Source organism: Cloeon dipterum, chromosome 4 (genome assembly GCF_949628265.1).
Source record: "Cloeon dipterum chromosome 4, ieCloDipt1.1, whole genome shotgun sequence".
NCBI lineage: Eukaryota > Metazoa > Arthropoda > Insecta > Ephemeroptera > Baetidae > Cloeon > Cloeon dipterum.
The window spans coordinates 5,988,405-6,013,704 of NC_088789.1; the positions used below are offsets into that span (position 1 = coordinate 5,988,405).

Consider the following 25,300-nt stretch of genomic DNA (forward strand, 5'->3'; position numbering starts at 1 on the left):
ACACACGCACAATCATTATTGGACGTCATAAATTTTATTCTGAAGCACCATGGCAGTAGATAGTGAGTCCAATTCAGTTTCAATAAAAATATTTACCTTTGGCTGAGGTGCAATTGATTGCCGCCACCGCGAAAATATGGCTGCTGCAGGAGTCTGGCGGGAAATTTTAAATTAATTGGAACATAAAGAAGCCTACGTCTGTATTTCATTCATCTAGAGCTATTGTTTATGTCGATGCATGAGGCATTATTTGGTTGCCCTATTTATAAAAAATTATCAGTTTTTAAAATATAAAAAAGCATTAAAATCCAGAACTGACACCTCTTGTCACCTTGACAGAAAATTTGTGTCAAACATTATCAGAAATAAAAGAAATTTTTAAATATTCATTTAACCATTTGCTTGAGGGTTGGAAATTTTCAGGAGAAAGAGAGCGTTAAGCATCTTGCTGACGAGAAGGATCGATCAATCTTAGCAAAATTGGCTGCAATTCAAGCTGCGGGTGCCATTTTGACTCTGGTTGAGCGCCACACGCAACTTTAATTCTTTGTCACAAGTTGTTGGCGCACGACGACAAATTTCCAGCTCGGCTGCCTGTCTAGCTGCCGAAGAATCCGCCGCGCCTTTGTTCGCCTCTCTCTCATATTTTAATGGAATTATTCTCAGCAGCAGCAGCCCGGCCAAGAAGAAAATTCAGCGCTTTCTCTGGCTCCGGGTGCGAAGGCGGATTAATCAATTTGCACGCTACTGCGAATTGTTTCACGCCTGTACAAATTGCGCCCATGGCCGTGCCGCGGCGGCTAAAAACCAATAATTAAACCCGGTCCAGCGTCAATTAAAATTTACGACCCCATAAAACACACACACGGTGTTTGAAATGACGGAAGAGAGAGAGCGCGCGTGACGAGCCCCGATATTTTCAATCAATCGATTTGTTCCAATGGTGAAATAAATCACAGTGAAAATAAACAGAAGAAATTTGGGGTTGTCTCCTGCTGTCTCCTGCTGCCTCCCTCTGGCTATGTGCATCGATGGTACTGGGGCGACAAAATATTTTAAAACTAAAATAATAATTTGTATAAAATAGCTCAATACATCAAGTTTAAAAATTGTAACTCGATTTTTTTTCAACAAAGTAAAATATTTACTGAAAATTTTAATAATAATTTTATTTAGTTTAATTCAAACAAATTTAACTAACAAACTTTTATTTTATTCTTTTACGTGAAAAATATTTGACTTAATTTTCTAATTTTACATTTTTAATTAATTATAACTTAACTAATTGAACCAATAAATGAGAGTTTACTTTTCCATTTCAATGGCAACTGCTGCAATTAATAATCCAATGCAATCTGATAATGATTTTAAACAGGAGTCCGTCAAACCTTACTTCTTTCATCATTCTCCACCGCACGCAGCAGACGGCAATGCACGCGTTAAGCAGGCAATCAACAGAGTTTATTTCATTTGTCTGTCGCTTTTACATTTTAGGCTTTCTGGCCTGAGGTCAGCAGTGGTGGCGCGCCAATGGGGTTCCACGGCTCTTGTTAGCCGCACGTTTGATCGTAATCACAATTGCTCATGCGGCCGGTGTAATTTCTAATTATCGCTGCCGAAAATCGAGACAGCGACGAGGAAATTAGTTTTGTTACCAGGCATCAAAACATTTCGTGCACACGAAATTCAACGCCGGCCTCATTACTCGCATTTTAATTCTTCGACATTTCATTGTCGTTTTACAGCAAGCGCCTCGTTGATTTCATTGCCAAATCAATGGCATATAATGCTTAAATTAGTAATGTCTCCATGAGCCGTGTACACACGGAGCCGTAAAACAGACGAGCAAAATGGTGCACGCACGATATTAAATCAGTCAGTAGTTAAGTACGCACAAAGCACTGCTCGCTGTGTTGTGCGCAGAAATGTTGTTTTCCCTCGCTGTTTTCGGTAATAATAATATTACACACACACTCGTCCGAATTAATGGCCGGCACTCGACGCACAGCAAGAGCTAGATGCTCCACGCGCAGCTCGCACAAGTGGGCACAATATCTTGCGCTCCGATTGAGATCCCAGAAGTGGAAAGTGGGTCGTTTGCCGAATCGCCTGGCACGTAGTTTTATGTGTTAGGAAATTTATATAATCTTTCTAGAATACAACCGCGAAGAATTGTGTCTTTTTAATGATAGATAGTTGCACAAAAATATAGCCAGTAATAGATTCACTGAGTGTTTTTAATTCAACATTCGTCAATGGTTTTTTTTTTTAAATTGGAGATAATAATATTTTAAAACCAATTTTTTTCAGTGCCAATTGCAAGTTCTGATCAGCAAAGTCTTGTAATTATTTGTGCTTCTTATCCAGAGCAGGAGGCAATGCCACATTTTTGTAATAAGGCAAATTTATCTTGTAGCCTCCTTGAATTTTTCGTTGTAATTGTTGGTTAAGATACATATTGTATTTATCAGGGAAAGAGTTTGTTCTATATTTAACAATGAAATTTTATGTGAACTGATGTTGTGGCAGATGCAGCCCTCGGTTGTGGAGAATCGCGTAATAAATTATAGCCTCAACATTATAGCTCTCCTTTATTCCGATGATGCTGTATGGCAAACGGCAGCAGCGTTTGCGTATATATATTCGTTTGATTAAATTAGTTCCGGCGTGTTGACGCGGCTTTTGGGCGTGCTCTCGCCAAACAAACTGCTGCAATTTATCTATTATCATGCGATATCGTGCTGCGCGAGAGTGAATCAAACGCAGAGAGAGTGATTGATCTCGTCGCCGCTGGTCATAAACATCCAGAGCGCGACAGATGCATTCGCCACCAGATATGAATCGCTCTGCCGCCGCCGCCGCCTCCACCAGGGGTGAAACAGTTATTATTCTATTTAGCGCCGTGTTTGCATTTCCCACGCATCATCTCATAAAGTCAACAAAATCTATGTATGGAATCAGACAGAGTTTATTTAATATAACAATTAAAAAAGGATATTGTGTAAACCGTTCCTTTTTTAATTTATTTCCCAAATTTAGACAGTGCATTTTCGTTAAAATAAATTTAATAAATTATTAGTTGAAAGCTCACGCAACTGTGGAATTCTTTGGTAAAGGTATTTTCGTGTTTGCGTCCATTTACCAGAGGGAATTCCACTGCTGGCAATTAAAGAACAATAAATTTTACAATAATGGCTGCGAGAATGAGCCAGAGAGCGCAGGGGAAATCGCACGCCGGACACGTTTGCGGCTAGACTGCGCTGGAAACAATAAAAGAGCTGCTTCCGCTCGCTCAGAAATATTTTGAGATAAAAACAAACAGATTTTCGGTGAGCGATATATATTTTCCCTGTTAACAAACAGAGAAACACTAATTAATGTGTGTTCCAAGCACGAAACAGCAAAAAAGAATGACCTGCCAGCAGCATTTTATACATTTAATTGCTGAAGCGTGGCTTTCTTCCAAAAGCTTCATCTATTACCCCATTTAAGGCTTCGGCAGCAATTTGCGGTTATGGCTTGATTCTCGGAGGGCTCCAATCCTTTGAACACTTCCAACTGGAATTCTAGTAACATTTTCTATTTACTTAAATACATTTTGGAACATGTTTTGTGGGAATTATATTTAATTCCAAGCTTTGAAAATGGTCACGTATTTAATGCTGTATTGAGGAGCACACACATATGTCCCGTGTGAACGAAAAACGAATAATGTGTCACGTCAACGCACATCTGCCGCGCACTTATTCCGAACCCACCGTCGCTCGTGACACAACAGCATGCGCGGCTAATCTCATTTAACTCAATTTTCAGCCGCATTAGCACTCGGCACTCAAATCGAAAAGCGAAATGCGAGGAATTTGGTGTAAGCCAGCTTCGGAAATAAAAACAAATAAGCAGCTGTGCGGGGGCAGCAGCCACAGAGGCCGACTGACTTTTGACCAGCAGCCAGACCGAATTATCATGGAAACAACCTCTGCGCGCTGTCAGATGGCTATCTCTCGATATTATCGCGCGTATTCCCTCAGAATATATAACGAAAGCTGCTATATAGGTGACATCTATAATGTATACCAAGGGTGGCAATAGAGAGCTACATCCCTTCTTACATGCTTGAGGGTGGCCTGCTTTTTATATACATTTGAATTGCCAACAACAACGCAGCACCCACTTTTATCAGCATCGATCTGCCGCGCTTTCTGCGCTGGAAATAGAATAATATGTTCTGTCGCGAAGGACACAAAAAGTCGCGAGGAATCGTCCCGTGATTCCTTCGAGCCGCGGGGACTTGATATTTGATCCTGTTTGTGGACAAAAGGGAGAGCAAGAAACTCATTTTTTCCTTGCAATTCGATCAGCTTTATTTAGTTGTGGAAGATATTTTCTGTGTTATCGCACAGATAAGAATATCTATCCTAGTTTCAAATTAAACTAAATGTCTGAAAGATTAAAATCAGCTCATGTCACTTTTTATTCAATCTCAAAAAAAGAAACGCAGATGCAGAAGTTCGGATTGAAGATAAAAGTAGTGTTAAAATCCTTTCCATTTTTTGCACCTGATTATAATTGTGCTCTCACCTTTATTCTTTCCAAAGTCATAATGGCGTGATGTGACACGTCGTTGCTGTGCAGTGAATAATTTAGGACGCGCGCAGTTTTTAGGCGTCAACTCAAATAAACGCGCGTGTTTACTGCATGACAACGGAGCGCGCTATATAGCGTCGAGAGCGTCTCTCTTCGCGGAAATAAATTTCAGAGACATCTGTCTGAATACACAATCGAGTGCTTTCCTCTGTCACGCTTTTGCATGAAATATTAAAATGACATCTGCACCAAACTCGCGAAAATGATATAGCCACTTATTTCGGTTGTCTATATGGAATAAGGAGTAGCGAGGAGGCAGGATTCTGGAAGCGATGAAAAAGCACGAAAAATGTTCGAAAGCGTGTTCCACCATGTAAAAAGGCATTCGACAGAAAGTGAATATCGAAAATCATATCAATATCGCATTTGTTAAAAAATTTAACAGTAAATCATATGATTGTGATTTGAGGCCATTTACTATTGCACTTTTCAGATTAAAGAAAATTATATACCCCAAATAAGTGGATCAATGCAAATCATGGCTTAAGCAGCAATAACAAGGATTTTTCCTATTTTGTTATTATTCTTGTTTATTCTTGCAACGGTCAATACAATAAATACATTGAATACAAAATTTAAAAGCAATAAATGGTGAACAGTACTAGCAAAATAAAGCTAAAACGATCCTTTAAAAAGTAATATCACGCCGCACTGAGCCTCCAGTATCATTCCATTTTATAGTGTTTCCAAGAGGTTTTTTTTTAAACTGTGAAATATGAAAATCAATTACAGCTTTCATTTAACCCTAATCAATTTTACTTAATATCGGAAAAACAGTTTTTTGTAGAAAGAAAAAACGAAGCCTTTATTGCAGCGTAAATTCAGCTTAATTGGCTGGAAATATCAAATTGATACAAAAGTTCCAAAGGTTCATGAAATAAATGGAAAAAATTGATCGGAAGTATAGGAAGTTGAACAGTGCAAAAGGAAAGCCCTATAATTTATTCAAACGTTTGAGCGGCTTCGATGGAGCAGAGAGTCAAAAAGGCAATCTCGCTGTTCAAACAGACTAAAGCAAGAGGCGAAAAGTTGACCAGCGGCGAGCGGGCGTGCGGGCGACGGGTGCGCGCAGCGTGATAAAAACAATAATAAAGGGTGCGTCTTGTTTGCTGCAGCAGCGGTCCAGCACGCGACTCCCTTAATCCCTGCCGCTATCAGTTATGATAATATCGCGCACACACAGAACGCGCTGGGCTTTCGTGGGAAGAGCAAACGAGCACGGATCAAGTCAAGGGTTATTGCAGGACACGTGCACGCCGCAAATATTATACGCGAATTGTATTTCTCTCTCGCTGCGTGTATGAATAAACAAACAGACACTCTCGGCCGCGTATGTACATATCAAATTGGCCGCTGCCCCGACGCACAAGTGCGAGATATGGAGACACTCATAATCCGTCTGCAAACAAATCCGGAGGCAATCGCACGCACGACGGCTTTATTAAATTCGAGCCAATTCGCACGGCCACGCAGATGGGAAAAATAAACACGTAGCCCATTTGATATTCATTGCGGTTTTCTGAAAAATGGCTACCAACCCCTATAGCCTCTGTAAATTCAATGGAGGAAAAATAAATACACTGGCATGAATATTCAGAGATTCAAGTACTTATACAAAAAGTCATCATTATTTCAATTAAAAATTTAATTTTTTTATTCAATGTTTGAATAATTATCGGTTGGTGTAAAATACCAGCACTACTTTTGTGTTATAGCGAGGCTTTTGAGATTCACAGGACAGCAACTTGTGCAAGCGATCTTTAACTGCCATTATGCACACGACGAGAAAACAAAAAGGGTTGCGTGATAAGTGCAGTTGAAAAAGCGGCCGACACATGCACGTATGCGACGAGGAGGATAATAAAACACAGATTGGCGCGCGGCAGACAAAGGGAAAAAGCGCGCAGCGAAGCACAGGAGTCAAGTACACAAAAAGAACATTAGGGCCCGCGAAAAGGAGAGAGCGCGGCTCTTTTTATTCGCGCTCATATAAATATTGGTGCGAGAGATGCAATTGTGCTCATCAACATATTTTATCGGCGGCCGCGTGCTACCGACGGCCCCGACAAAGGAGCATCAGCTGTTTGGCGAAATAATAGGACGCGCCATACAGGACGGCCCGCACTTTTCAAACCACATTTTTGCTTCTTCATGCAATTAATGATTCAAACCATTGCTATTTTAATATGGATATTAAAAAATAGTTGCTCGGTTTGGATAGCAATTGTTCAATAATTTAATTTCTTGTGAGAATCAGTGTAGGAAAATTTGGTCTATTTTTTATTGTTTAATTAATTTCTTAATATCTTCTGTATTCATTCACGCCGAAGATTTTTCAACGAATGTTTATTGAAACGTACACAATATATTAATTTTATTTGTCTTTCCATCTTTCATTCAGTTGAGCTGCAATCTAAAGCTTAGCTAGGGAAAAATTCTTGAGATTCACACATAACTCAATATTTTTCTGTTTAATGTAAAGTGCATATTTATTTTAGAGCTGCCTTGTTGCAGCTCATAAGTATGAGCCAATAATCCTTCGGAATTGGCTGGACTTGTAATGTTTTTTCAATAAATGTTTTATTTAAAAAAAAATATTTTGCCGATTGCAAAGTTGACTTGTGGACCAGCCCGTATGATATTTCTCTTTCTGTGGCCCGAGCGAGTGGAGCGGCGGGGTGGTTTCTGCCCCATTAGCTCTGGCGCTCTGCCGATGACATTAGCGGAACAAAAATAATATCCGCACTATTATGGTCGCTAGCTTTTTCGCTTCGTCCACGCCTACACTTTTACTAATCTGCTCTTCCCTTATTTTACAACCCCGCGGCAGCTCTGAATGTGTGTGAATAAAGCGAGCAAGAGAGAGAGAGAGAGAGAGAGAGAGAGAGAGAGAGAGAGAGAGAGAGAGAGAGAGAGAGAGAGAGAGAGAGAGAGAGAGAGAGAGAGAGAGAGAGAGAGCACCTTTTTCTGGAGGAGACAAAAATTAATTCGTTTTTCTTCCGAGCATGCACGCACACACGCAGCGCCGAATTAATTTATTTAGCTGGCTCTCCCCTTTTGTCGTTTCGTTCCTTTTGTTTTTGTTCATCGGCAGGCAGAGGATTTTAATTTCAGATTAGCGCCACTCATTAGGCCCTGCATGTGCCAATAAAGCAGTATTCTGGCCTTTTAGTGAGTGTTTCTGTCCGCCTATCGACGCGAAAGATCAAGCGTTTTTTTATTCATTTCCCCGCGCGACCGTTTCCGACGCTTTTGTCAAATATTTATCACCTTCCTGAAACCCGTTGATTACGAATTCAACCTGCTGACGCGCGATGAAAACAACCGGCACCGCTTTTTCCACATTTTCAAACCCGGTGCTGCACAATGATTTCGGGTAAACTGAAGAGCGAATGCGCGCTGGAAGAGCCAAGATCATATTTCCTTGTCTAGTTTGTAATCTTGAGAGGTGTGCATGAATATATTTTCAACAAGATTATATTACATAACCATCTGCTGCACGCGAAAAGATAAAGAAAGAGCAGCCCCACTTTATATAAACACATTTATTGGCAGAACCTTCTTAATTACGGGCCCCTCACAAAATATACAATTCATGATAGAGAAATAATATTTAGCTTCTTCTTGCAATCCAATCCAATTGCAATCCAACAAAAAATCAAATATAAAAAATTAAAGTTAATTGTCTGCACCCAAATGATGGAATCGATAGAAAAAAAATAAAAATCTTTGCTTCACGACCTTAAAGCGTTTTTGGTTTTTTTCAACAGGTTTTTTTGCTTGTATATGAAATTTTACATGCAAATATTTGAACCTAAGAGGAACTCAAATGAATTGGATAATTATTATTTCAATTATATTAAAATGAATAAAATGAGATGGGTTCAGGCCCGTGGAGTGGACGAGGCCTTGCTAGAGCTCTTTAGCCTCTTTTTTCCACTTCTCGTGTGCATCGCCGCCTTGCTTGGTCTTTTCCCGGCGCTGACTGAGGCGAACACAGGGCTGAGCAGCAGTAATATCGCGTGCTCGGTGAATTTATTCCGTGGAAAAGGCCACCCAAAAAGGATGAGGATTAAAGGCGAGAGCAGCCAGGCCAGCAGCAGCGGGTATAACGAAAGAAAGAAAGGATTATAAACGGCCAGGGCGCACCAGTTATAAATTTTATTGTGCCACAACGCGCGCGCTTATATATTTTCCATTCTTATGTTATGACTATCGCCGCTGCTGTGTGTACACTACACGCTTAGCATGCACAAGCATCAATTTGCGATGAGGAATCGGGGCTGCCTGCACAAACATGCTCCCTGTGACTTGTGCCACAGTGCATTTCAGTGTTTCCTCAAGCTACATTTTTCAAATTTTAATGAGATGGTTGAGATATCTTTTAAGTGCCTATAAAACTCAAAATTAAAATCCACAAACGTCTCCAATTTCATTTGACGGTGGTCTAAGGATGGAGCCAATTAAATTAAGTAGCTGCATCATAATTAGTTTTTCTTTCGAGGCCTTCTTCCCACCCACCGACCGAGGGCAGCCACCGGTTCTTTTTTACGGTTTCCTCTGGCTAGACCGTTTTCAAATAGCAAAAGGGTTGGACAGTTTTTATCATTAAACGCAGTGCATGTAATTACTTCGAGCGAGGCTGGTTTGTCTGCTGAGTGATTTCCGTGATCATGACACGGGCCATTATATTTTATGGCTTTTTAAAGTGGCTGCTGATTTTCGTGCGCCGATCTTGATTTTGTCCCACAATGTGTACAATCGTAGCTCATATACCTGTCTCACGTGCACAAATTATAAGTCCACAGCGCATAATATAATCGCTTCCGCCTCCCTGCCGCGGCTCAAACACACACTTTGATATTGTGTGTGTGTTGGGGCCCGCCTCGGCCGTGTAAACACAGCCCCGTATCTCTCACATGTACAACTTCATTTTAAACGCGCATAATCACATATAATTACGCTCCATCGCCAGCTATAAACAATTTTACTTTGCATTTACCTTGTTTCGCGTGATTGCTCCAATTTGCCCTCTGCTACACAAATTCAATTTTTTAAACTTACGGGCTTTTTGCAAATCGATATTTGGAATTAATTTTACTTATAGAGCCTGCTGATGAATTGTTTTCAATAATTTTAAGTTCATAGTTAGAAATAAACAAGTCATTTTATTCAACATTGTTCATAATGTCCTATTTGTGCAGATACAATATAAATATGTATATATTACAATTTTGTAAATAATATATGCCCTTTCTAAAAAACTAATATTGTATAATATGAATAATATAATAGTATAATATGAATTTTTATTGAATTTATATTTTTAATAAAAACACGTGGCTATTACTAACCATTTAAGATATTTTTTTAAATAAAAAATATATAAATAATATTATTAAGTTTTATATAAATTAACTTTTAGTAAATTTTTAAACGGGTTTAGTCAGTTTTTAAATTTTTGTTGTTTTCTTAAAGCTATGTTTGTTAAAAAATAAAATATATTTCAAATAATTCTTTAAGGCACTTTGTCTATATACCTTTGTAAACTAAGTAAATGAATATAGACTAAAAGTGTGGTCTACAATCCCAAACTGTCCCGTTTTTGTCATTTAAAATTTCACATATATGATACACAAAGGAGACAAGGAGCAGGGGGATTAACAGTTTGCATAGAAACTAATAGTTAAGAAATATGTAGACGCGTCCTGTGAGTCAATTGTTCCCGGTGGTGTGTATGTTTGCCGAGAGCGGTGGCTGGCAAAGGAAATCTTTAGCTGCGGTCAAATATTTGCCGATGCGTGTGGATAAATATCAAAGGGCGGCGGTTACCTATGCGCGCTCACGATGAACAAGCGTTCAAAAGATTTGCAAACACGCGGCAACGACGGAAAATATTGGATTTCATGAGCACTTTTCGGCGAGATAACAGATGGTTTCCTAGGCTATTTGTTTTTGCTCGGCGGCCTCGTTCGGATCGTTTACTTCTACAAAAATAATATCTATGACACAATGGACAACATTCGAAACAGTGGTTGTCGCAAGAGACGAAATTTGAGTATTTGGCTGATGTCAGCTGTTATATAAAACACATTAGATTGGAATGGGAATACATTTATTTCTAACCTGATAAAAGAGGCCTCCACAACAAAGGCAGATCATTAGGAACATTTATATGATTTATGGCCGACACTGACGTGGCGTGTTTTGAAGTTTCAGAGTGTTTGCACACGGATTTACCAGCGCAGAGAGAGCAAAAGCTGTGTGTTTTCATCATCGCATGCACTTGGTGTTGACTTTTGGCCCAGGTGTACATGTGCACCTCTTGTTTGACGAGATGAAACGATCATCATCCATGTTAAAAAGGCTCGCCGACACAAGTCAAACACTTTTAGCGATAATTGCTGCCGGCCTTATTTGGACAGACATCGCAGACGGGAAAGAAAAGTCGAAAATGATGCCGAGCGTAGTTTCCCGTCGAATACAACCGTTCCCAGCAGATGGAAAAAGTTAGAGACCGCCAAGACACAAGAGTTATATGTTCTGCGCGTGGTGCAACACCGTGGCGCGCGGTGCAAGTGTCAAGAAGTTGCAGAATGACGAAATTTACCCCTCGAGGCCTTGCCAAAGTTTTTCTTTCCACTTACGCGTGACACGCGCAGAGGAAGACCTGTGTTTATTAAAAATAAAGGCGAGAGAGCGAGAGATGATTGACGTGCGACTGACAATTAAAACATTATCAGCTGTGCCGCTCGCGATATATATATTTACGAGAGAGAGCAGAGAAGGAACAGGAAATATGCGCGCGAGGGGTGCCGAAGTGGAAGCGCAACCCTTTCGTCGCGGGCTGGCGGGGGTGTTTAATTATTTTTTTCCCAGGCAACATCTGCAGCAAATGCACACACTTGTTTTGACACTGCCACTTCTCTGATTTGATGAGCTTTAAATTAAACGCGCTTTGCTCCGGCTTGTGCGCAGGCTGCGTTGCGTTTTCTCACTGCTGCTGTTGCTCCTGCAGCAATATGCTTGTTAAATTTTGCGTATTATTTTGAATTTTTTTGAGTAACTCTCTAGATGAGTTGTTCTTTTGTAAAATGAATTGACAATATAATTTGGCAAGCATTATTCATTGAAATTAAGGGTTTAGTTTTAAATTTCTTTTGTTGGTTTATTATTTTTAAAATATAAAAAAGGAAATTAAAGGCACCTCAGTATACTGTATAGCACAGACCTTTAATTTTTGGTTAAAAAAATGGTTCCACAAAACGAAGTATTTAATTAAAATGGGCACTGAAATATATTTTGTCATCAGCTCGTCTTAAATAACTTGAAATATCAGAATAATAAATTATATTTTGAAATTTAGAGCAAGAAACGATATAAATATCAAAGCAAATCAAAATTTTCCGAGTTATATAGAAAGAAAAAACCTCCGAAATTGTCAGAAATTTAATGCAGCTTCCTCTGTGTGTGTTATTTTTCCACATTTCTACAGATATGTCCTGCTACAGTTTCGGCTGGTGATTGCAGCCCTAATTCCATGAGCTTCCTATACCCCATCTGGGGGCTTAACTATTTTTTAGTTGCCAATCAATAAGAAAAAATCACCAAACGGTCAAGGGGGATGAAATTTTAAAAAACAAATTAACGATGAGCTCAGTGATTGATAAACATTAAAATTTGCAAGTAGTTTTTTTATATTTTTGTTTTTTTAGGTAAGGAGTTTTAGTTTCAATTTTTTCAAACACATTTCAACTATTTTACAATCTGTTAATAAAAGTGTGCTGGAATTTTTATTTTATCACCTTAACTTTTTGAAACCTCACATTAAATATCAATAATTCTTCTGCTCTCTTCCCGCATATCAATCTCTGCTTTTAGATTTGCAATAATTAACCCTGTAACCTGATGTCACTTTCTTGGCAACGAGGGCGAACGGCACGGGGTGCGGTGTTTTCGGCTCGACGCCGCGGCCGCGACAAATTAGTCCGCGGCGCCACCGCGAAACGAGCGGAGCGCTTTGGTCGAATTAAGGAGAAATCGCGCTCGCCAAAAGCAAATCCCTCCTTTTGACGACTGCAAGTAGTGGCAGCGTGCATGAAAAATCCCGCCACCGGCGCGGCACCCCTCTCCGCATTGGCGAGGCTCCGCCCTCGAGTGCGCGCGATATAAAACGCTACCCGCCGTGTCCGCGTCCGCGATCTCTTTTTTCGGGCACGCGCATCCCTTTTTATTTCATTTTACATTGACTGCCGCTTGCTCTCTGCTTGTCCCGCGAGCCATGATAGCAGCAATAGCAACGACTGGTGCATCGTGTTCGCTTGTTGACACTCTGCTTCACCACACGCTGCTCCAATATTTTTCCAGCAAAAGCATTTCATATAGGTGCAATGCACTGACCGCGAGGCCTCCTGCATCAACCAGTGATTTGACTGATTGGAAACTTCTTCGAAATCTAATAATTGTAATGACGATTAATTTGAAATGATAAAAAATAGATGCTTTATAAAGGAAATTTCAAATTAATGATGGTTATCTATAGCTGCTTTAGAAAATTAAATTAAAATGGGAAAGCCCATGAAGTCCCTCTCAAATATGATGAAAAAATGATTTATTCAATTTATTAAAATCAATATCAGAAATTATATCACAATTTTGCAAGTTACAAAATTATAACCAATAAAACTGAGTTGGAATATTAATTGCAAATTTTTTGAAGATCTGTTTAGACTAATGCAATCAGGTTTTTAATTTTTTTTACTTCTAACACCAATTTGGAAATTGTAAAAATACCTCTCATTAGTTCTAGTTCAAGTTAATTGATTTTAAAGGACATCATGTAGTTAATACAAATTATTCATCTTTATAAACATGGAAATATATTTGAAAAGTAATTTTGTTTATACAACAATCAATTGTAGCTGTAATTTGATTATTGTCTGGAGCTGTAAAGACTCAAGAGTAAGTGGACATTTTGAAATCGAAGTAGAAAAAAGCTGATACGAATATTACAGCAATGGATTTTTGTATAATGGCAGCTCAGTTTTGCCATTAAAAGGCTCTTGTGCGGCAAGTGTGAGATCTGGTACCTGTCAGCCGTCACAGGGGAAGATTTAATGCTGATGAATTAAGTGCACTTTCTTATCACTCTGCAAGTGTGAAAGCTCATCTCGCGTGGCGCTTCTGCTTTATTGTAACACCCCTGTAGCTACGAGCGCGTCCAACCCCGGCGGCGGCGGCAGCATCGGATGAGAGTGCTGGTAATCAAGACGCACACGCACTCAAACGAGCCTCGCAATGATCCGCAATAAAGTCGGGGCCGGCTGCTGCCATTAGACGAATGGCCAGCCTGAGTTTTGCCATACAGCCTGACTGTGTTAATTGGCGTTTGTTGAGGGTGCTTAACCCCGGCCCACACGCAACAAGGCACAGCGGAACAACCGGCCACTTGGCACATGTTATGCGCTGTCTCCGCCCTTTGCTTTATAACCGTAAAATCTATAGCTAATTTTGTTGCCAACCTTTTCTATTTTATAAAAAAAATTATGCTTAAAAACGTTGAATTTTGATGAAACTACAGGAGACGAGTCTACTGTGCTAATGTAAATTAGAAATCACTTTTGATTTGCAAATATTTTCTTGTGTAGCATGGTCACCTCGAATCCATCTACGACTTTTTCATTTTTCTCAGTCTACAACCTATTTTCATTTGAATTTACGGAATTTTCAATCTAAAATATTAATTCAATATTTTTTGGAAAGTCCTCAAACAAAAGAGACTCAAATTAGCCAGATGTTATATTAAAGAGAGATTATTTTAATTACTTCAATTGGCTAATATATATGTCATTTTGGACTGCACTGAACTTTCAATAAACAGAGCCATGCCGAGCTGAAAATCAAAACATGCATCTTCTGGTGGGTCGAACACTGATTGTGAGCTAGGCGATGAGTGAAAAATTCACGTGCGGGGGAGGCTGCACGCAGCAAACGCAGCTCCCAAAGGGCGAAACAACCCCCAATCGTACGTATTCCGCGGGTGCGGCGTCTGCTCCTCTGCTAATAAAGAAAAGTAAGTTTGATTGGCAGCCTCTTGGCGGCAGATTGAGCCGAGCGCCCTTATTAGCTCTCCAGCACCCGAACAACTCTGTTAGCAGTGAGTGGAAAACAGCCACACGGCTCCACAACTGCTTTAGCTGGCTCATTTCGAAAGCTATTCACCACTCTTGGTCAGTCAGCGAGCGTTAAAAACGGGGAAACAAAAAGCTCCACTGTTTGCAGCTTGATCTGAAATTCAAAGAATTTTCTATTACTTGTTCAAAGCCAAGTTAAAATTAAATTTCTTCCTAATTGTTGATTTTTCAAGTCTGTTTGAATTTGTGGGCGTAGAGTAGATGCCTCGACCCCGTTCCACACGAGAGAATTGGATTTTTCACACAGAGGCTGAGCCAGAGACGATGACAAAGTATAGCCGGCGCAGGCCGTAATCCCTGAGCACTTTGTGACATATACGCTGGCTGGCTGGCTGGTGCGAGAGAAAGAGCCTGGCCCTTGCTCGACACAACTACCCTGGGTGTTTACAACGCGGCAAATAAATAGGCGGCCACTACAAGCGGCCCGGATTAGCAGCACGCCGCTTTAATTTCTCCTCTTTTTTTCAAATTAATGCTGCGTCCACGGGCAGCGATTTTTCCCTGTAAAGCTCTCTGCATTTATCTGGAGCGAGCAAACGAGAAGCTCCTGCGACGTATGCAACCGGATGGCAAGGCGTGCGCGGCGGAGTAGAAAACCTCCAAGGGGGTTCCGCTGGCTGACGCCGCAGGAGAGAAGAAAAGATGCGCGCGGCAAGGGGAGACACAAATAAATATATACCGCAACAGAAGCAAAGGAGTATTTTTTTCTCTGACGGTTCTTGACCTTTTGAAACGAGCAGTCTTTGAAATACAAATGGAATCTAACCAGATTTCAAATTTTAAAAATAAATGCGAAACTACAGTTCTTTAAGATTATTTATGTTTGGTTCTATACAAAAGTAGAATTAGTTCAGAATCTCTAGTGATATGATTTTTTTAATAATATATTATAATTAAAACCAGTATTTTCTACAGCAGACGCAATTTTTCTGTTTGAATTATATTTAAATTATACTAAGCAATTAGTAGATACAAAATATTAGAACCGTTAAATAATTAAAATCATTTTAACTGAGATCAACACTTGTAGTTAAACAATTTAAAAATAAAAATAGAAAATTGTCACACACACACGAAATTGGCTAAATAAATGCGACAATATTTTGACGAGGATGCAGCCTGCAAGGGGAAGCAAGCGTGCTTTCTCAGCTGTTACACAACAAACAGAGGCGCGCGGACGGGCAAACAGACAAACATATAAATTTCTTCTGGCCGGATTAGATTTCAAGCATTATATCCGTTGGTAAACATGAACATTAAGAGTTAGGAAAAGTGATAGCGCAGTAAAAAGGCGCGTTTCGGAAACAATGCAGCCGTAATCAGATTCCGAGAGTGCGAGCAGAGCAGCAAAATAATAAAATAAAGCCTTCGTTACATCCACACCTCACGTTCATGCTGCGTGACTTGCACAAAAAAGGGATTTTAATGCTCGATTATCCCCGTGCACGGCGCAACAGAGAAAGAGACAATGATGATAATAAATAACATTTTCGTCCGCTTCCTGCCGGTCTGGCGCGCGTCGCCCCGCGCCTGATGAAATATAAATAATAAATCGGTGGCTTTGAGAGGGTCCGATCGATTATATTTTGTGTGCGTTTTGTTTGCAGCAGCGCAGGAAGGATGGAAGAGGGTGTCACGGTGGTCAGCTGCTCCTTCACCGCCACCGCCACCCCACTCCACCAACGATCTCGTTTGCAGCCCAGCAATCGTTGCTTATTATTTGGTCAAAGGTCGGTGCACTAATTATTTACAAAATCGCATGCAACCCTGTCGTGCGTCTACCGCGTTGCCCCCGTGCTGATACGAGGCTTCTAATTCGGTTTTCTGGTGGTGAAATGCAGGCTTTTACCCAGCACCCTCGTATAGAGGACGTGAGGGGAACTAAATCTCTCTCTCCTCAGGAAATGCCAACACGGAAACGATTTTATTTGGCGCGTTGTATCGATTTATTTCTTATTGTTAGTGCTTGGTCCGCTAGAGGCATTACAACTGCATCAGAATTCATCATGTTGCTCATGATAAACATTTAATTATTTAGCTGCAAATCATTCACAGTTTAGTGTTCAAAGCGCGTACAGTCACAAACGCGGCTTGAGATGTATTGTTTTTATTGCAGACGAGAAAACTGTAGCAATTGATTTGTTTGCCACCGCATTTGCCAACTCCTTACCCACACAGGAGTGGTATAGATCACTTTCTTGAACTTAAAAGGAAAACAGAGACATACAGGTGTTGTCTCATGAACACGTGTCTGTTAGCAACAGTAAGCACTTTTTTGTCCTTGGGTTACAGAAAAATGGTCCAGGATTTTTCTTCTAAAATATATGGATCATATGCAATTAAAAATAACGTTGCGGCTCTCACAATTTTATTTTCAAATTTGGCATTTTTAATTTAGGAAACTCATCCATGGTATAAAATTAAATTATTGCTATCGTACTTATTCCTAAGATAAGCAAAGACTTAATTCTGATTTACGATTTTTAAAATTTCCAGAAACTAACAAATATGTATCTTAATTGAATTATTAAAAGAATGGAAACTTTTTCTAATTTTTATCAGGCTTGTTCATTTTAATTCGACGTGTTTCTTCCTTTCATGATTGCCAAAAATTTCAAACTTCTATGTGATGGAACTTATTGCAAACAGATGATTCATACAGAAAAGTCAGTCATAGGCAAGGCCGCGGACAAATGTGCTGGATTTGGTTTGGTGCGCGATGCCGTGGGAAAAGCGGGGCTGCGTCGGCCTCTAGCTCTTTCTTGGCCGTGCAGCGGCGGCGGGTCGGTCGCCTTTCGGACTGCTCGGGCGCGTTAGATTCGGCGGTGGCGGTGGTGCGGCGGCGAGTGGTCAGCCAGCCATCAGTCATTCTGCCCAACTACACGGTTTTCTACTTAGGCCGCTCGGCCGTCCTAGGGTGGGGTCTTGTATCCTCGGCTTGTCACTATACGACGGCCCGGGCCATGCAATCTTCGCCGCCGTCTCGGCTCGCAGCCTGCCTCGGCGGCGGCCGCGGCCCCCGGGGGCCGGCCTGGCCCGGCCGCCGACGCCAAACATCATGACCAGTGTAGCAATAAACAGACAGCATTAGCCATTATTTTTATCGGCGGCCGGCGAGCCGATTCTCTCTCGTCGCTTTTTTTAATTAGGACCAACACGGCTCGCTACACGGATATTCCTGGCATGACAAATGTCGTCTTTAATGACGAGAATTTAGGGGGCTTGTATACTAAAAACTGCTCATCAAAACGATAAGCGCCGCGCGTCGATAAATCGGTGCCGCCGCGCTGAATTATGGAACGTGTTCTCTCGTCGCGCAGGCAGTTTCGTCCTCTTCTCGTCATCGTGCACGTTTTATTTCTCTCCATCCTTTTCCTTCTCTGATCGAGATGCGACGACCAAATGTATTTATTGCACAGCCCAAGCATTTCCAGTTTGGCCATGGAACTAAAAAAGCGACTCAAAGTTTCTCAGAGCTCTGCAAAACTAGTCAGAAACTAAAAAAGCTGCCGTCGTGGCGCCTCAATCTGTCAGCCAATACCAAAATACATTGGAAGTATAGCAGCAGATGTTAATTATCTTCGCCGCCATTGCTCAAGAATCAGTGAGATTTTACTGTAATTGGTTTGTAAATTTACAAACGACAAAGTCACTCTGGACGTCCTGGAGAACAGTTGCAATTCACATTCACAAATCTTTTTCCGTAAACTCTTCTGATTCAGACATTTTGCATACAGTTTATGCACATATGGGAGGCTGTCGGAAACGCATGTTTTGTTTCCATAATTTATCCAAACAGGCCTGCTCGGAGTGACGCAAAAAGCCCCAAGCGCCGGCGTCAGGCTTGCATGTGTGCGCGCACGAAAGGGGTTCTTCTACGTACGTACACGCGGATGAATGCATAATAGGCGTCTGTTTGTAATATAAATTCAACACGGCTTTGGACACTGGTCAACAACTGTTCCGAGGGTCCATGCATACAAATTCACATTAGAGAGAGCGAGGGCGGTGGCGGCGGCGGCGGAGGCGCGCGTATTACATCCACACCATGTTTTGCCTGCCTCCCCGAGGACTGCTCTCGCTTTAGCCTGCCTGATATTAACGCCCGTCCGTCCATGTGCCTCGGCCCGGGCTACTTCAGACGGACGTGCGCTGTGTGTAATGGAAACACACTCCGTCCAGGGATTAACACCAACAGCTCGTGTAGCAAAAAATTATTTGCAACACGGAAAAAGGAGGGTTGCTCCGGCCGGGCTTATGGAAATGCTCTTACATCTGCAACCCACACCCGTCCGACCGACCGACCGACCCAAGCGGCGCGCGTGTGTTCTCTCTCATTGTGAACATGAGCGATGATGAAGATTATTACATATTCAAACCACCTTCGGAATTAATTCCGACCTTTTTGCGGCCGCCACCAACGGCAAGGATGCCTAAAGGGGGAACGACGCATAGGCCTCGTGGATGGGGATTACGTGAGCCAGCTGCTGCTTTTGCATTTCTTTTTTTGCAGGGAGAAAATTAAACGAGAAAACATTTGTAATGCGGCAATTTTTCCACTCCGCATATGCACTGGCCAAAGATTCTAAATTTCTGCGGTGTCTCGGCAGCAGTGTGTCTCGACTGATCCAATTATCGCAGCGTGCTGTGCGCAGTCTTGGTTTCGGCAAGCGAGTTTGTGCGTTCCCACCATTACGGCCGTGACGGGTTTTGAGTTTCAAAAATGAGAGGAGAGACGAAGAGGGCCTGCCCCGCGGGCAGCGGGCAGTCAGGTGTGCATATCAGTCATGAGGTGAACCTTAATGTGAACCTGACGAAAGGTGACTTCACCGGTCCGGCTCAGGTATAAAGCATGCCTCATTAGAGTCAAAAGAAGAGAGGAGCAACGAGTTGTCGCCGCCGCCGCCGCCGCCGCCGCGCGAGCGGTGAATCAAAAGAGCCGAGTGTATTTTCGAGATGGAGCCGCCGATATCCTTTACGACTATCTGGTTTTATTCGTCGTCGCGCGGCGGACAAACAAGCGAGCAGGCGGAAAAAATAATCATAAAAAAGAAGCGTCGCCGCCGCCGCCGAGAGAGACAAATATCATTAATTTCCTCGTTCAGGTGTTGGCAGGTTGAAAAATTAATTAGGGGTTGGATCCTTTTTATGTGTACACACATTTCGCCAGCACATGGTCGGCGGCGCATTAGAAATTCAAAGCAGGTAATTTAATTTGAATATCCCCCCAATAACGCAGATAAATACACACATATATATTCCCAACGCGCAGCAGCCATCAACGCGGCCTTAATTAGGAGTCTAGGTTTGGAGAGGACAAACTTCTGGTCTGGTCTGGACCCATTCAATGCTGCTTGGAACGCCAAACCAAACATTTGGTGTCGCTACGAGTTAATTCAAAAAGACCTCATGAAAATCCAAGAAATTGTTTTTAATATTTTTTCTTAAATAATAGAAAAAATAGGAAAACAATTTTTTGCAGAGGGGAACTCTCTAAAAAGTATTTTATGAAACTCTTAAAAATTTCAATATTCAAGTGCTTTACTCAATTTGCAGATGAGCCGAGAGTGCCACGAGACAATTTGTCTGGTCTGGCGGTGTTTGGTTGCGCGCTGCGGTGCTGGGGCGGAAATAAAATCTGCATCAGAATGGAGAGGCGCTGCGCGTTGCTATAGTCGTAAATGTTTTCGCGATGGCGAAAACTCGGTGTGCTGCATGTTGGCGCGAATAAAAAGTTTTCGCCGCTGTTGCCTGGCTGGCTGGCTGAGTAAAAAGTTGAAACAACTGTATAGGAGATGTAAATAAGTAGCGGTTAGATTAAAAAGTGGGGCCGTAATAACAAAACATAAAGGAAGATGAAAATGCCGCTTTTCCGCGCCTACGCTCGCTCTCTCTGCTCTCACTTGGGGTGGCTGCCGGGCACGGGCTGTATGCATGAAAAAAGAGCGTTGGCTTACAGATTACCGCAGAAGTTGGGAAACACACTGCTGGCAGGGCTGCGGCGGGAGGGTGGCGCGCGGTGGTATATTAATGAAGCTGTGGAGTGGTAAAATACGCCTCGTGCGCCGATGAAAAATGCACCGCCCTGCCAGCTCTTTAAGCAAAACTTTTTTCACCCTCTTGCAAGTTAAAATGACTGCTATATAGGTGCTTCTCTCGCTCGGCAGAGGAACGCTCGCGAACAGTAAAGAGCCTAAAATGCAGTTGTCATTTACAATCAGAGACTTGAAATTTTGAGCTGGATTCTTATGTTGAACTTTCTTTTGAGTTTTGAGAAAAATTGGCACAATATATATTTTATTTCAAACTTGCGTTGTTATCAGACTTGAATGAAGCATTATTTTAATAAAAAACTCAGAATAAAATTAGAGTGGAAATAATTTCAATGTCTGGAAAAAGAAAAGATTAATTGAATCTTATTTTCGGGGTTTAATGCACTTCTTGAGTTCCTGTTCTTGTACAGGACGTTCAGCGTTATTTGCTTAAGTGTTCCTTTATCGGCCAGTGAAGAAGACGGTACTTTCTGCAATAAAAACTATGAGAAAACGAGAATAATCACCGATAGAGGTACCACCGTCGTAACTCATTCGAGGAGAGGAGGGAAAAATTTGCAGGAAATTTTACAAAATTTGGATTTCCAACTTGAAATCATTAAATTATTAATTAAAAACAAAATTCAGTGACCAACGAGCCTTCCAAATTCAGATGCATGCAGCCCCCTGCAACAGTAGTGCAGAGCAGGTTGCCTAACTTTGAATTACCCTCAGAGTCTTTTCGGCGGAGGAAGATTCTTGACCTTTCCGCGGAGTCGACAAAGTTTACACCGACTTTATTTGGAAGGAAGAGTAATGGCGTTTCGGGGGCGACGCAATTGGTCCTGGTCGCCTGGTTTAATTTGCACGCGGCGGGCTGATTAGGCTAATGAGTATGAGTCGCGGGTGCAAGCATTCCTCCTTGGGGTGCTGTAAAGCGCGAGCAAGCAAGAAAGTAAGTTTTCTAGATTAAAAAAGCTGCTGAATATTTTCTCCTGCTTTTGTGTCGCGCCTGCATAAATATAAACACAAAGTTATAATGGAACAACAGAGGACGGGCGTGCGGAGCGAACGAGAGAGGGTAGAAATGTTTGGGATTTGGCGAACAACATTTCCATTATTCTCGCTCGCAGCGAGCAAGCTGTTTTATAATTCAATAAAATCACGCTCTCTCTCTCTCTCTCTCTCTCTCTCTCTCTCTCTCTCTCTCTCTCTCTCTCTCTCTCGCTCTGACAAAGCAGCATTGTGTCGCACGCCATATCTTTCTCTCGACTCTTCACTTTTGCGTCGCCTCCTCCTCCTCTTCATAATAATTCTGAAGAAGAAGAAGAAGAAGAAGCGGCTGCTCCTTTTGAGTGGTAATACGAATAAGAAGAAGAGTGGCGGCGACATCGCCTCCCTTATTTTCCCTCCCTGGAGACGCAACTTTCTTCTCAAGCACACTCCGTTGATAATTAATATTAATTGCCTTTTCTTCTTTTCAGCACACGCACAGAATGAAATTTAATCTGCTTTTCAAAATTTTCCAACAACTTTTCCGTGCCACTTGGCGTGGGGAGGCGATATTAAGCAGAGAAGAGTTGTCGCTCTTTGCACTCCAGAGACGCACCCTTGTTTTAATACGAGCAGGCATCAAAATCTCGTTTATGCTTCGTGTCCTCCTGCTCAAACCAGACTTGACGTTGATGCAAATTTCGTGAAGAAAAACAGTGCATCCTCGATTCGTCGATCTTTTTTCTTATTTAGTTCTGAAGGTGACATCAGTAAACACATCTCGGAATATATTTTATTACGATTAAAAAATGCCTAAATATGGAAAAATGCCAAAAGTTAGATAAAATGTCTTTAATTTATGGCTGCGAATAATTTACAGCAAGAAAGTTACTAAAGTAAGCAAGCTTCTATTTTTGTTTGTATATTTTCAGTTACAAAATGGTGCAAGGGATCTAAAATAAATTTGAAAATATCCAATTATTGAATTAATTTTTTATAACGATAACTAAACTAGATCTTGAAATAATTTTTGGTCTGGATGAACGAACAAAAAGAGAACACCTTTCAATGTCCGTAATCTAGCAATTTTAACTTCCTGGCATGAATAATATTCAAATTTGAAGTAAATCTTCACACAAGACCTATTTAAGAATTTGAACAAAAAATCATTTGGCACCGGTTGGAGGCCTATTTTGTTTACGGGGTTTTCGAATTCCGGAGCCGAGGAATTATAACTGCCGTACTAATCTCCGAATAAATGTGCGTTTCCCGCTTGACGGGAGTATTTATCTGGACAGGACGCGCGCACGAAATATTATTTCAAGGATTTCCGAATAAAAATGAGTGTGAAACTGAACACCGTTGGTCGTTGGCAACAAAATTCACACGCGCGGACGTGTTATTTGATGTAGATAAATTAATCCAGCGCGCAGAGCTACCGCTGAGCACGAGTGTTGTGAGCCTTGTATTTTTAAAGTTTAATCCACAATGACACTTTAAAATGTTAATTTTTCCCTGTCGCGCGGCTGGATTTGGAGAGTTTTAAGTAACATCATTTGTCAGTTATCCGAGTCAAAAAACGCTCGAGAGCAGCGAGCTTCTTGGCCAAGTGACAAGCGGCTGACTGAGTGACACCTCTTTCACAGCTCTTTTTGCTCCCGAAGATCTCTCTCCGCGAGGCACACACACAGCAACGACGGCAACGGCAGCGGCGACGATGTGTCAAACAATTTCTAACACGCCGTTTTATTTTCTGCTGCGCTTCGCCCCGCTATGGATGCTTCTTGTAAACATTCCCAACACCCCGAGCAGAACACATATATCCCAACACGCGCGCGCTTATGTTTAATTGGGCGCCTAATTTTTCTTGCGAGCTTTATTTTGGTCCGCCGCGCGCATCACGCCGACAGAACAAACGAAAGGAAATTAACGCGCCGAGGCATCTTGCTGACATTCGAGCCCTTGTGCTTTGTCTCGCTCCTCCAATCTCCAAGTTAAAATTTAATTATAATACGACTCGTTTTTTCTAACTGTTGCAAATTAGCTTTATTGATATTTTAATTTTAATCAAATTATTATGATAAGAACTTCAGCTTAGTTTCAGCTTAGATTATTTGGATTTGTAGAAATATTTTAACAAATGGAATTTTTCAAGTGACCGATGTCATGGATCTTGGGAAATTTAAAGGACTTTGTAACAGCTTTAAGTGATTTTTGCAAAAAAAAAACAGGCTCCAGTTGTTAAACTTTGCAAATTCAGTTAAACGGCTGTATTTTTATCAGCAGTTACACAAAAACTCGTAAAATTGGAATTCTAATTTTTAAAAATAGGAACTTTAATCGAGCCAAAGGCCAACTATTTTTAACCAAAAACTGACTGTTCTGTCATGCAGTTGAGACTGTTGGTGACAGCTGTAATTAAAGTCGATAAATGAAGACGATCTTAGTCAATTAGGAAACGCCCAGATCTTTTCTTCCAACTAAAGGACGGTTATATCGTCAAAGAAATGAGAACTAAAATGCAAACACGCAGTAACATCTCTGAATTACGTTTGCTCTTGAGCAAATAATTTTTACTTTTCAATATTAAAGAATGTAAATATTTTACTAGAGAGTCGAAATTTGGGAGGGGGAAATCGGAAAAATCTCAAATCCATCAACTTTTGATGTTACTATCAAGATTGTAAGTACATAGACAGCATTAAATTTTAAAATTGTAAAAAAGTATTCCATTATAATAACTCAATCGTAGTTATAGGGAGACCACAAATATTTCTTTAGGATCGATTCCTCATTCACCTCAGAAAATTATTAAAATAAGACATAGATCAATCAAGCTCTAAAAAAACCTTATACGCTGCGGTACAAACAATGCAAAGATAAAAAGAAGTAATTTCTTGGATACATAGCAATACAGAAATCATCATTATATCCCCTCCTGTATCAAGTATAAATACTAATGAGTCGACCTGGATGACACCTCTCACTTTTCCCCTGGGTGAAAAATCTCCCCCGCAAAACCAAAGGAATCCGCGTTCAAAAAGGCGCGGATTGCATTTCGCAGGTGCGTATTGAAATCAATATGGAGAAGTGGGCCGTTTGCGGCGGCGACACTGCGCTGCACTCTGACAGCCCGCCGCGCATAATGCTGTAAATAATGCCGGCTCGCTCGCTCTCTCCATTTAATTTGCAAGCGAAATTTATGATCCCGCCCGGCGGACAGATATCACACACTCGGCCTAACACCGAATGAAACACGTACTTTACTATCAATTGAACACGACGAGCACCGGCCGGCCAGCCACCCGCCACTTGATGCTGTCATTACGCGCATTTGCAATAAATTCGAACTCACTCTGCCAGCCAACGATATACGCTGCTATTATTATTGCTTTTGCTGCTGCCTGTAATTTAATTCGCTGCGCGCATGTAGTCGCG

The 25,300-nt window shown here is 41.3% G+C and overlaps 1 long non-coding RNA gene across 1 annotated transcript in view; it reads left to right on the plus strand.

Annotated features, from left to right (window-relative positions):
• LOC135942672 (uncharacterized) overlaps positions 1-25,300 on the plus strand; it is a 38,868-nt gene that overhangs the window by 8,175 nt on the left and 5,393 nt on the right. The window contains exon 3 of the long non-coding RNA XR_010575117.1: positions 16,445-16,567. This is a non-coding gene — a long non-coding RNA (uncharacterized LOC135942672). The remainder of the gene's footprint in view (positions 1-16,444; positions 16,568-25,300) is intronic.